Below are 10,216 nucleotides of genomic sequence, written 5' to 3' on the forward strand. Positions count from 1 at the left end.
ACTAATTATTTTTAATTTAGCCTGTCATCTACTTTGCTTTAATATTTGCCTTTGGTATGAAATGGTAAATTAGGGTCTTCTTATTGCACACAGAGCTAACTAGAGTTTCAGGAGCCATTTATTGAAAACATTGTCTTTCCTACCCAGGTTTGACGGTTTTGTCACAAGTTAAGGATATGCAGGAGGCTGCATTTGGAGTTCAATCTACTGTAAAACACTTAAAAGAGAAATGAAAAGAATTGATATGAATGAAGAAATACTTCTTGTTTGTCAATTGTGAAACTTAGGTTTTGAAGTTTACATTTCTATGCATTGATTTTAGTGCCAATGAAAATTCTAAGCTTCAAAATTATTTTTATTCACTTTTTTTTTTCATGGAAAATTGATACACCTAACCCTCAGGAGACTGGAGGCCCAAGGGAGTTTAGCGGTCAGGTGGTATGGGGTGGGGACATCCATGTGGAGACAGCATGGGGGAGGAGGTGTGGGATGTGGAACAGTTGGAGGGTAGATGGTAGGGAAATAAAATATGGAGTGTAAAAAATAAATTAATTTTAAAAAAGAAATAGATTATTTTCTCACACATTTCCTGAGTATGCCCTTTCCCAACACTCCTCACAGTTCCTCTCCACCTTCCTTCCTTCCTTCCTTCCTTCCTTCCTTCCTTCCTTCCTTCCTTCCAGGTTTATTCCTTTCTTTCATATTAGCAAAGAACAGATTTCTGTGGGAAGCGGTTTCCACTGTGCCTGCGTGGCCTACCTGGTAAACAAGCAATATGCGCATGTGCAAGAGTGTGTTCACGCCAAGTCACTGCCCATCCTGGGGCATGCTGAGAGAGCAGCGAATCAGGTGTGGACATGCCGCACTGAGGTGTATATAAGCAGCGCCTTTTTGGGGCTTGGGGTCTTCATCTTCATGCTGAAGCTAGCGTAATAAAGAATTGCAGCAGAAGGATCTGGTTGTTTGCGTGTGTGTTCTTGCTGGCGAGACAATAGCGCGTGAGAAGTGGTGCCAAAATCTGGGAAACGCCTTACCATCACCAGCGCCGAGGAGACTCTCCGTTTGCGGGGCAGATTCAGAACTGCAGCCAGGTTAGGTTTTTAAGGTAAGCTCTGAGAGGCATGATTGGTTCTGGTCTTTCTCCACAACTAGAAGGGGCAGTGGAAGCCTTCGTAATTGTTCTTGCGGCACTTATCCTTTTCCTTATAGTGAAAGCAGGACAGGGAGTGCTGGAGGAGTATTCAAGACAGCATGTCAGAAACAGAGCGGGGTAAAAGATTAGGAGCTCAAAGAAAAAAAGGTATACCTAAGAAAAAAGGCCCTTCCATGGACCCTGGATCCGATGAAGTGAGAGAATAGGGAAAGGACGCCCCAGAAGAGAAGAGAGAGGAGTGGGGAAAAGAGGCCCCCAAAAAGAAGAGCCTTCATCCGGTAAAGGAACTTGAGGCTCTGGGACTTGATGGTTCAGATTCAAGTGAGGAGCTTAGTCCCACTGATGAGGAAGATTTGGAGGAGGAAGCAGCTCGTTATGAGGAAGAGAGATATCATCCTGATGAAAGACGGCCTAGTGAATCAGAGAGGAAGTCCAAAAGGAATGGAAGCAAGGGTCAGGTCGTTGTTCAGTCTTCCAGTCCTAGTGCCCCTCCACCTTATGTGGAAAATTTTCATTCAGATTCTTTTATCCCTCGAGACGAGCGGCAAAAATTACAGCAGGTGTTTCCTGTCTTTGAGGCAGCGGATGGAGGACACGTTCACGCGTCTGTGGAGCACATACAGATCAAGGAACTTGCCGAGTCGGTCCGTAATTATGGAGTTAGTGCCAATTTTACTTTATCTCAAGTCGAAACACATGTAATACAGTACTGCCTAGAGGCATGGAGTGCTTGGGGTAAACCTAAAATTCTAAAAACTGACAATGGGCCAGCATATGTCTCTAATAAGTTTCAACAATTTTGCCATCAAATGAATGTTTCACAGCTGACTGGCCTTCCTTACAATCCACAAGGACAAGGCATTGTGGAACGTGCTCATCACACTATCAAATCTTATTTAATAAAACAAAAAGGGGGAGTTGATGAAGTAATACCCTCCATACCAAGAGTAGCTGTTTCCATAGCACTCTTTACTATTAATTTTTTAAATCTTGATGAGCATGGTCACTCTGTGGCTGATCATCATAGTTCGGAGCCCGATAGGCCAAAGGAAATGGTCAAATAGAAAAATGTCCTTGATAATAAATGGTATGGCCCGGATCCTATCTTAATCAGATCTTGGGGAGCTATTTGTGTTTTTCCACAGGGTGAAGAAAATCCACTTTGGATCCCAACTCGACTGACAAGGATCGTGAAAGAGCAAGATGAACCCCAAGATGATCCTCTTGCTCCTGATGATTGAGACCAGGATAAGTATACCTTTGTGGGCCATAGTAAGATCATGGCCAGTACCTTTACAGGTACATTCCAATTCTTCTACCTTACCTTCGTTTTTTGCAAAGGAATGTTTTTTGGATGTGCCTTATGCATGACAAACTCCTCAAGAGCCACGGGTGTATAAGAGTACTAGTTTTCATTTAAATTATACACTATGCTTTGTGCATAATGTGGATAAACCTTTTACACCCTGTATATTTTTTAAAGAAAAAGATTATCTCTAATTGGGCAGATCAAATTAATACTGCTGACACTATAAGTCAGATAGCAGAAAAAACGTCTGAGGCATTGCTTACCCTGCAAAGGGTGGATTCTCATATCGCCTCAGGGTTAATGTTAGTGAATCAGAGAATGGATATTTTACAACATAACATGGAACAAATGATGGATGTCATACAAATGAGTTGTGTGGCATCCACTCCGCATGTGTGCATTACTCCCGTTATGTATATTAATGATTCTTTTATTAGAAGTACAGACCTATCGAATTACCTGAAGGGGAAGTGGTCGCAGAAGCTGGAAAGGTTGCAGACGAGGCTGCAGATACAGATCCTGAACCTTAATGGGATCAGAGTGGAACCAGTGACCCTTGGAGATTTTACCTCTTGGCGTACCTCTGCAGTTTCTTATTTTAAGGAGTGGGTGGGGGTTATATTGTTTGGCGCAACCTTATGTTGTGGGATAGTGTTTATGCTATGGTTGGTTTGCAAACTCAGATCTCAACAGAAACGTGACAAGGTCGTGATCACTCAAGCATTTGTGGCCATTGAACAAGGGGCCTCCCCTGAAATTTGGCTATCCATGCTTAAGACTTAATTGGCATCTGAGTTCTCTGCTCTTGTACCCCACGGATCTGCGGATCCATTGCACTGGGATGAGAGAGACTCAATGATCATTGATCAGCCCTTGCACATCGCTGAGGTTTCCTCATTGCACGCGACAGGGTGATCATGATTTCTCCGCTAAATTTTTTCCAACCAGGTTTTATGTCTGGGCAAGTCTGTCCATCAGCCACGGCTCCTGTCTTAGGTCGATCCTTTCATGTCACAGCCTTACCCATCCTAGGGTTACCCTATCAACTCCAGGCCCCATGTCTTAGGTTGGTCTGTGCATAAGGAAAGTTGCCTGTCACTGGATACCGTGGATCTGTGTGACTACAACTGCCAGACGACCTAGGGTGACTCTTAATTTTTTAAAGAGGCCAGCCAAACATTGGGAGATGCGTCATCAATGCTTGGTACACCACTGCCTTATACTGAGCATGCTCTCGTTTGAATCAACACAATAGCCAGATACAAAAGACACAACCCAGGAGGACCACTGCCCCTGCCCCCAGGCCAACATACCCGCCTATTCCTTAAAAGATGAGAAGGCATTGGTGATCCAGGAGGTGAAGTCCCCCAAGGTGACAGGATCCAGTCGAGTGCTGTTGAGTTTTGCATTCTGGAGGAGCAGCTTTCTGGACAACTGCTCCGCTTTAGCCAACCAATTTCCTACTCAGATAAGAGGTGAATCTGTTCAAGAGACTGAGAGAAAGTAGCTTGTACAACTTTATACAAGGGGCACCTAATGGGTATAGGTGGCAAACATTTCAAAATCTACTATAGGCACAAAGGTGGGAAGTGCTAAAAAACATGTCCTTTGGGAACTATTACAATCTATATCTATATCTCTGTCAGGGGGAGCAATTTTCGCGTCAGCCTCTCTGGTACCCAAATCGGGTGTTCTTGACCTTGTGGAAAAACTCAAACAGCTCCCCTGGATCTCAAAATAATGGAATCTGGGCCATACCATTTTCCAGTTAGGACATCTTTCTATTTGACATCCTGTTTAAGGCTAGGCTAGGTCATGTCATGGCATGCCTATCTGCAGCCGAACGACAATGTTCGTCCAGAATTTAAAAATTTAAAGTAAAGAGGGCTAAAGATAATTGTTCTTTGGGTGGCCGGCCATCGGCGATTCCCCCTTTTTGTTTTTGTAAGAGTTCTTTTAAGGTTTGATGTGCTCTTTCCACAATGCCTTGGCCCTGTGGATTGTAGGGAAGGCCAGTAGAGTGACTAACCTGCATTATTTTGCAAAAGGTTTGGAATGATTTTGATGTATATGCCTGGCCATTATCAGTTTTTAAACTATCTGGCTTTCCCCAAGCTGCCCAGGCTTCTAGGCAATGGCTGACCACGTTGCGGGATTTCTCACCGGACATGGGGGAGGCAAAAATGACACCTGAACAGGTGTCAATTGAAACATGAACATTTAATCTTCCAAATGCTGAGACATGAGTAACATCCATTTGCCACAGTTTTAGAGGAAGCAATCCGCGAGGGTTAATACCAACATGAGGAGGGTGGTGAAATTGTACACACTGTGGGCATTGTAATACCACATCTCGTGCTGAGGCTCGAGAGATATCAAATTTCTGCTGAAGTGTGGCAGCAGGAACATGATACAATCGATGAAAATCTTTTTGCAAGCTCCAGTGGGGTGGCATGAAAAATAAATTCCATGTGAGTGCTAGCGTCCACTAAGGCATTTCTTTCAGCCATAGGGCCTGGCAAGGTAGAGTGAGCTCCAATATGTTGAATAAAGAATTTATGTGTTCTTTTCCAAATCAATTTTTGTAACTCTAATAAGATGGTGCACACAGGGCTGGTAGGTCTAATGGGTGCTGCAATTTCTAATGCACGCACTGCATTTACTACATAAGCCGAATCAGAGACTAGATTAAAAGATTCCTTAAAAGCTTTGAATACTTCCATCACAATTTTACATTCAGTAAGTTGTGGGGTGCCAGGATTGTATTGAAAAAGAACCGGTTTTTGAGAATTAACTACATAGGTACCAACACCTGTTTTAGAACCATCTGTATAAATATCCAATGCACCCGATATGGGTTTAGATGCTGTGACTTTGGGGAAAATCACTGGATGTTCACTAAAAAATTGTAGCAAAGGATCTTTGGGATAATGATTATCTAATTCCCCATCAAAACTACAGCGCAATAGGGCCCAATCATCTATCAAAGAACTTAGGATCTGTATTTGATTAGCATTATAAGGTGTAATGATTTTCTGAGGGGGTGCTCCAAAATGTTGAATACACGATTTAATGACCAAAATCACTAATTGAGCTACAGCAATGGGATAATATTCAAGGGTTTTATTGGGAGACACATGAGGATAAATCCACAATAGGGGACCTGACTGCCACAACATTCCTGTTGGTTGACGGAATGTCTTCAAAACACATAGGAGGATGTCCTCTCCTTCTTTCCATTTACACAGCTTGGCCTTTTCTAAACACCTTTCTACCTTTTCTAATGCTACTCGGGCCTCAGGGGTGAGAGCACGAGGTGACGAAAGCTGTGGATCGCCCTTCAATATATCAAAAAGAGGGATTAATTCAAAATTTGATAGCCTCATATATGGACGAACCCAATTTATATCACCTAGCAATTTCTGGAAATCATTTAATGTTTTTAAATGATCTTTACGTGATTCTATCTTTTGAGGTGTAATAAAATGTGGAGTAACTCCAGCATCCAAGAACTCTCCTAAACTTCCCATCTGAACTTTGTCAGGAGCTATAAATAATTGTTTCATTTCTAATTCTTTTACTAGCTTAATATAGGCTTCATATAAACGTTCTTTATTCTTTGAGCTGCCGCCAGGCCTGCATTGGTTAATGGGCCCCCTAGTTCTCTGCAAACCTTCACCCAAACTTCTAAACCTTTATGTTTATAGGGTGTAATAGCTGCTCTACACTCCTTAGTGCATTGCTCATACACTAGCTGTTTTACCAAAGGCATAGCTATATCAGGGTCTCCAAAAATTCTAGCAGCTACTTTAATGAGGCATGCTACAAAGTCTGAAAATGGTTCTGTGGGACCCTGCAAGATTTTCATAAGATTGCCTGAGACTGTGCCTTTGTTCGGCAATGCCTTCCAGGCTTTGGTAGCTACCTCATTTATTTGGGCATAGACTGCTTCAGGATAATTTGTTTGATCTAAAGCAAAGCATCCTAAACCTAGAAGCCTGTCTGCATCCCAATGTCTCTGAGGATCTTGTCCTGTGGCTAAATTTGCTGCTGCCTGACTGTTTGCATATTCATAGGACAAGGACTTCCAGTCTAAATACAGTCCAGACGACAAACAAGTTCGAGTAATATTATTCCAGTCCCCCAGGGTGAGGCAATATCTAGCAAGCGCCTCGACCTGTGCAAATACAAAAGCTGCACTCACCCCGTAGGTACCGACTGACTCAGCCAGCTGCTTAATAGTTTTAAAATCTATTGGCTCATGATACCATCGTCCCTGGCCATCTAAGAAGACAGGGAAAGTCAGTTCATCTTCCTTCCAAACCACTGGGCACAATGAGGTACCTTGTTTACCAGCTTTTGTGGATTCCTTTTTTCCTGTATACTCAGGGTTAAGAGGTGGAGTGGTCAGCACTTTGGATTTTACTCTTTTGCCAGCCGACCCCCCCCCCTTTTTTTAAAGGATTAGGTTTTGTATGACCAATCTGGATCATACCTATCCCTCTTATACCGAGCTGCCTCTTCTTCTAGGTCAGCTTCCTCATCTTTATCAAGCTCTGAGTCACTGGAGTCAGAACTTGCTGAACTTATTGTTAAGTCTTTTAATGAGGGATATCTTTTTACTATTTCCTTTCCTTTCTCATTATTTCCTTTTCCTTTTGAATTTGCCTTTTCTCCCTTTTCCTTTTCTCTCTCTTTTTCACTCTTTTCTTTCTTTTACTTATGTGTTTCCTATCTTCCTCTGACATACTTTCTTGTTGTTCCATGAAAATTTTCTGACCTGCCTTAACTGCTTCTATCATACAAAAGCAGAGGCCAGAAATTACAAAAAAAAAAAAAAAAAAAAAACAAAACAAAAACGCTAAGAGCTACTCACACTGGGTATATGGGCGAGAAAAACATATCCCTCCTTTTAACCAGGGATCAATTTGGGAGACTTACCGGTACCACCGTTCCTCAGCTGAAGAGTTCTGAATCCATGAGATCCTCGGGTCCCTGTGCTGGCCACCAATTTGTTGCGCTCACCTCGTTCAGCAAGAAAAATGCAACACGGTCAGATTCTTCTCAACAGCTTTCTTTATTTCAGGAACACCTCAATGCTACGGGAACCCAGGAAACCCAGGGAGGACTGCTTATATACACCTCAGCACTGGGGAGAGCTATGTGTCCTCCTGGGATTGGTCAGTCTGCCGGCACTTTGATTTGTATGCACCTGCTCAGGAGGGGTTGGCACCAGATTCAGGCTAGCGCCTGCACAGTGCCATTGTTTACGGGCGACAGTGTACCTGAGGCCGGTGCCATCTTTTAGGCACCCGGCTGCCTACAAAGGTTCAAATTTTTTTGTTTGTTTGTTTTGTTTATGTTTTTTGTTTTTTTTTAAGGTTCAAATTTTTAATAGTGGACATACTTTATAAAGGAGAGGGGAAAGCCCATTCTCACCAATTGATCTTTGGAGCCTGGAACCAGCTGCAGGTGATGGAGTGAAGGATAGGACATAGTCTCCAGAATAGCTCCGGGGCCTCTCAGCAGGTAGCAGTATCTTGAAGAGGAACAGTGACAGTGGCTGAACAATAGAGTGATCTAGGGAGGAAGGCTCCACCCTAGATAATCTCCTTAATAGCAGCAAGGTCAAGTTCTGGCTCAGCCTGCTTCAGGCTTGTGGGAGGCTACAAACCATGCCTCAAGATTTGGATCAAAAGCATGTGTCATCCCATGACAAGAGATGCGGATCCAGCAGCCAAACATTACACTGAATGAGGGGACCCCAATGGAGAAATTAGGGCAGAACTGAAGGAGCTGAAGTGGTTTGCAACCACATAGAAAGATCTGTTGTGAAAGGGAAATGTTAGTGGTCCCCCCAGACAGAAGCTGGTCTGATGTAACTCACAGCGGGGTCTTTATTCTAGCTCAGGCCCCCCAAATGCCCCATGGTCATGCAGGATGGTTTTGGTGGTGGGGAAGCCCCGAATGTCTATTGAAGCGAAGCTTTATAATAAGTAGCAAGCAGAGAATACATGTGAAAGCATCTAGTTGGAAAGCTACTGTGGCCTTTAACATAATTGGCTGGTGCTGGGAGTCATAGCATAAACTTAACTTCTTCTATCTGCATTGATGGTGCTTAGGCAAGTGGTGGGCTTGTAACCTGGGATGCAGGTTTGTTGGAAGAATAACTTGAAAACACTGGTCTTGTTGAGGGTATAATCTGGAAACTTTGGTGTTGTTGGGGATTAGCCTAGAGACTAGAGTTAGGTTCAAGTTTTGTTGGGGGACAACTTGGAAACTAATGCTAGGCACCAGTCTGTTAGTTTACCTGAATACAAACTTAAGTCAGGTTCTCTAAAATGGAGTCTGAACTTAAAAGATTTGGAATCTCAGAACAACAGTATCAACCAACAAGATCCTCCAAAGCACCCAGGGACTAATACACCAGCCAAAGAGTACATATGGGGGTACACCTGACATCAGCTGGATATGTTGCAGAGGATTGCCTTATCTGGAGTCACTGGTAGGGGAGCCCCTTGGTACTGTACTGACCCCATCACTCAGAGTAGGGGAATGCAAGGGTGCTGAGGCAGGAGTGGGTAGGCAGTGGGTGAGTACCCTCATAGATACAAGGAGAAGGGGGAAGGGAGAGGAGGTCTGTGGAGAGATAACTGGTAAAAAGTTTAACACTTGAAAAGTAAGTAAATAAAATAACCAATTAAAAAATGAAAAAAAAAAAAAAAAAAAAAAACCTGGGTCAGAAGCCTTTGTCTTCCAGCCTGAAGATCTGTATCACAGGTGTGCCATCCATTTCTGGACTGTAATTCATTTTAGATGTAGTTAAGCTGACAGTCATGAGTAGCCATCAGAAGTGGATATTAACTGTCAAGTAAATGATACTCAAGCTATAATCCACAGACCCACTGTGGGGATGCATGGATCTCCCTGGGGAGAGGAAATAGGATAGATTTTGGAGGTGAAATGGGGGTGGGTGGGGAAAGGAACAGGAGGGATCAGGTTGTCTGAGGAAGAAACAGAGGGAAAGAGTGTGGGGGAAAGACAGAATGATTGAGTAGTGTGTGTGTGTGTGTGTGTGTGTGTGTGTGTGTGTGTGTGTGTGTGTGCTGATGTGGAAGCCTAGTTCAGTGGAACCTACCTGGAATCTATGAGGGTAATCACTCTAGTGAGGATTTCTAGTAATGGAGGATACAGAATCTGAACTGTCCATCTTTTTAGCCAGGCAAATTTTCTAGTGGTGTGACTGGGCTGCATTTCTTTCCCACGTACCTCTTCTTAAAGAGTTCACCTCTCTTCAATATATAATTAATTTTAATTAATAAATATGAAAACTAATATGAAATAAACTTAGGCAACGGAGAGACATGGGGGAATTAAATAGCAAAAAAGAAATAGAGGGGAAAGAAAAGAGAGGGACAAGGACAAGAAACAAATATTGATAATAAAAATAGTATTATTATTAATAGTAGTAGTAGTAGTTATATAGAATTATAAGACAAATAAACCCTCCAAAATACACTTGAGTCTGTTTTGTGTTAGCCATCAACTATTGAGCATGGAGCCTTCTATTATGTGTGGTTTGTATATCTTGTGTACTTGTTGGTTTTGTGTGTCAACTTGACACAAGCTGAAATTATCACAAAGGAGCTGCCCTTGAAAAAAAGGTCTTCATGAAATCTAGTTCTAAGTAATTTTCTCAATTAGTGATCTAGGGTGAGATGGCTCATCGTGGGTGGTGACATCCCTTTCCTGGT

General features: G+C 42.8%; 1 long non-coding RNA gene across 1 annotated transcript; it reads right to left on the reverse strand.

The window, feature by feature from the left end:
* Positions 1–685: 685 nt before the first annotated feature.
* Gm39065 lies at positions 686–7,566 on the reverse strand. The gene is made up of 3 exons (XR_869859.1): positions 7,404–7,566; positions 3,776–3,955; positions 686–1,759 (listed from the first exon to the last, which is right to left on the reverse strand). It is a non-coding gene; the product is annotated as a predicted gene, 39065 (long non-coding RNA).
* Between the last annotated feature and the right edge of the window lie 2,650 nt (positions 7,567–10,216).

The sequence above is a fragment of the Mus musculus genome, chromosome 7 (assembly GCF_000001635.26).
Source record: "Mus musculus strain C57BL/6J chromosome 7, GRCm38.p6 C57BL/6J".
Lineage (NCBI taxonomy): Eukaryota > Metazoa > Chordata > Mammalia > Rodentia > Muridae > Mus > Mus musculus.